We start from the raw sequence: 3,935 nt of genomic DNA, 5'->3' as shown, positions 1-3,935 counted from the left end.
TGAAGGACACAGCATGAAGACTCTTCTTAAATCAATTGCTCTTGTAGGCATAATATCAAACACTTATAGTTCATGGTTTAAAATGATCATAAAATTACCAAAGGACTAGCATAATTGACATGAAATTATCATGGTAAATACTAAGTCATGATTTAATTTAACACATGTTAGCACTAAAACATGAGGGATCAAAAACAATGATAACTTCATTAAAACATGGTATTAAATCAAAGTTCATGGAGATTAATGGATAAAATCATGATTTAAAAATCAAATAAGTTGAAAAGATGATAACTTTATAATTAAAAAGGTTAATTGAGCTCCATGGATAAAAAGAATCTGTAGATGAACATCGAATATACCTGGGTGAATGAATATGAAAGGTTTGATGAAGAGTTCTTGAGGAATTGCCTTAAATTTGAGAGCTAGGGTTTCTTGTTCTAGAAAAGGGAATCTTTAATTTTCAAGAATAATTGAATAATTATGACTATGTAGGGTGTTTATGGGTTAAATTTTGTGTTCTATGTTAATTAGGGATGTGGAAAAGGACCCAATTATCCTTGGACTAATATAAAAATGGAAACTGAAAACTGAAAAACCTGATTTTTGGCCATGGCGCAATGTACCACCATCATGCCAAGCCACAGGAAAAAGGAAAACTGGGACCTGGACAACCGTCGCGATGCAGTGCAATCGCGGTAAAGCTTTGGATGCCATTTCGGCCACCTCCACGATGTCCCAGCATCGCAGAAACCCACTAAAAATTGACAATTGTCATTTGGGCAACCTACGCAATGTGATGTGGGTTAAAATAATCGTTCTTAATGAGTGAAAATTAAAATCCACATAACAGCCTACCCGATTATCAGATTTTGGCAAATTTTTTTAGGATGCATTGTCAAGCAGTGAGAACCTACGAATGTAGGTACGATTGTTGTGAGATTGTATGACTCTAAAATTCTCTCTTCTAATTGACATAGTCCCGAACATCATAAGTTGACAAGTATACCATCCAACAACAAAAGGGAGCTGTGATTGTGGATTTAAACCACGATATTAGGTACTAGCATAACTCCTATAGTTCATCTTGCTTGGGCTTCCAACCTATGAGCGAAGGTAAGATTGCAGGTAGGTACCATAGTTTTACCAATGCTCATTTAGTGGAGTTTAGTAATCTAAATTTCAGCCTCTAAACCACGAGAACTAACAATGATCGTAGAAGGATCCCACGATCGCGGGATGGTCTGTATGATTCAAGTCTACTTATTTTCAATTTTGTTTATGAGGGGATTTATTGACTTTTAACCCTCATTTATCATAAAAAAATATGGATACAACAAAGGAAAGAAAAGCATGAAGTATGCAAGAAAATGAATTGAAAAGAAAACGGGTGAACTAAGGAAATAAAAGTAGGCACATGTGTAAAGAGTGAAAACAAAAGAAGTGGACCATGATCAAAAGTTTGATGGAATAATGTGATGTATATTTTCAAGGAGGTTATATCAATGTTGTTCCTAAATGATATCCTACCCTACCCCGAACCTACTTTACAAGCTTAAAAAGCCATTCGAGATCTCCAACTAAGTGTATTCATGTAGTGGTGACTGAAAATAGGGGTAAGACAATGACATGGTATTTGTTTGCCTCAAGAATCCTTGTGAGAGAGAGATTTGTAGTTAAATCCCTTGTTACATATTTGATAACTTGGTGTGTGAAATTTTCCTTCTTGTGAGGAGGCATGTAAAAAAGTTAATCTGGGTGATTTTGTCATCTCCTGAAAAATGAGGAAAAAGGAGTATAAGGTAGTTGAGGTCAAAGGTGAGTCACTTCTAGAGTATTAGTTATTGTTGCATGGTTTCTGTTTGAAGTATTTTACACCCTTGAATATTGAATTTCATATTGAGGGAGGTTGTGAGAATAGCATTGCCTATGTTTGAAGAACTATTTGTGGTAGTAACTAAGCTTGAACTCATTGTAATCATTGCGTCATACAATTTGGGCATACATATGCATTGTCTCATGGTAAAAGGTAGTGTTGCTTGAGGACAATCAGAGCTTTTAGTTAGGGGTGTTGATGAGTGGTAAATTTACCAATCATTTTAGAAATTTGTGGTTTAATGTTCTAATCTCCTCATCTTAAAGGCATATAGGTGTTGAGATGGAAAGATGTAAAATTGAGTTAAAGAAGATCAAAAAAAGAAGTAGAGGAGGATAAGATGGAAAACCCTACACACAAAATCGGTCTTAGAAATCGTGATCCTAGTCAAAGGTCTAAGATCGCGGCCATTAAAACTTAGTCAAATAAATACGATCGCGGTTATTAGAGGGTGATCGCAGCTACCCCAATTGCTGGAATATTGACGTGATCGCGGCCTAGTAGGTTTAATGATAAAGGGAAATTAAATAAAGTGATGTAGCTAATTCCAACTCCTGTATAAGGCACAAATCTCTTTCCCATTTGGACATTATTGGATGGGAGAGATTGAAAACTAAGAACTTGGTGAATCGTAGAAATTGGGGAACATATGTGCATTGAAAATTACGATTTGAGTTTGGTGAAATTGAATTTTAAAGTGAAGATTATACTTATTTTCCATTTCCATGGACACCATGAATGAATCATATGGTATGTTTCCTTTTCTTTACTTTATGAGTACCTAAGTTTCTTGTCTTGGGACTACATTGAACTAAGGTCAAATTATGTATGGGTTGTGATATATATGTGAATATGCTAGCTTGTTGATGATGGGTTTTATTATTTCTTGGCTAAATTAGTTGGGATTTGTTGGTGAAAGCCCCAAATACCCAAAATGGGTTTGTGGGTGAAAACCCCAAATTCTTGAAAGCTCAAACTATCCTTGAATGTGGGGTTTGGGTGATCTTTTGGAACCCATATCGTCCTTGAAAGAGGGATGTGGGTGACATGGTAATAGTGGACAATTAATGGATATCGTTTGCTATTTTTCACCATATTAGACATAAGTGTGATTAGAAAGTTGACTATATCTTGGGCATCTTCCTAGAAATAGAGATACCCAAATTGAGGTAATAGGTGGTTGTAATTGACAACTTGTTAGGTACTCGAAAGGGTCAACAAGTGAAATTCTTAAGGTTTTGTTGACAAACTAGCCTCAAGGATCTTAGACCTAGCCAATCATATTATTGATAACTAGCATGTACACTAAATCTTCACTCACACATGCATAACTTGCCCTTAGGTAGACATAATTCCAAGATTTTTCTCATGTCGAATTTAAATCACAATTGTTGTTTAATTTCTTGATTTGAGTTGCTATTGACAAACACTTTCCAAGAAACCAAACACCCTATTTTTAATATGAGATTTGCTTTATTTACATTGTGGGTGAATCACTAGTAGCTTTTAACACCCATAAGATTAGAAATCTAATTTCTCTTCTCTAGGATTTGACCTCAACATTAGTTGTTCTATTGACAATGGCTGTCCTATACAAATTTCGATGGTATAGGTGAGCGTTATCAGGTTATAGTAGGTGTCACCATGACCTGATAAATTGGGTTTTAATAATAACCCATGAGCTAAAGTCATGATAGAATCTTCCCTATCCCAACCTCGGCGGGTCAGCCCAATGCCCAAAGAAATAGAAATGTAGAAAAAATTAAATAACACCCAAATATGAGACTTTAAATTAAAATCAGGCCAAATATATAGAACAAATTCGAAACTAAAATATTTACAACTAATCAAAAAATCTAGTGTCATGTGTTAAGAGTACAAATAAACTAGCATAGAACCTAGAAATACATAACTCTGTCTCTGAAACATTAAATAAAGACAAGTTAATAGAAATAATGGAGGCTAGAATAGGTTCTGACTGGGGAGATCATCAGTACTTCAAAGTACCTCAGCACAAGATGATCTTATACTTTGTGGGCACTTAAACTAGGATCTTCAC

Source organism: Capsicum annuum, unplaced genomic scaffold (assembly GCF_002878395.1).
Source record: "Capsicum annuum cultivar UCD-10X-F1 unplaced genomic scaffold, UCD10Xv1.1 ctg4165, whole genome shotgun sequence".
NCBI lineage: Eukaryota > Viridiplantae > Streptophyta > Magnoliopsida > Solanales > Solanaceae > Capsicum > Capsicum annuum.
The sequence above is the reverse complement of the archived record's forward strand: the minus strand, read 5'-3'. Positions refer to the sequence as shown.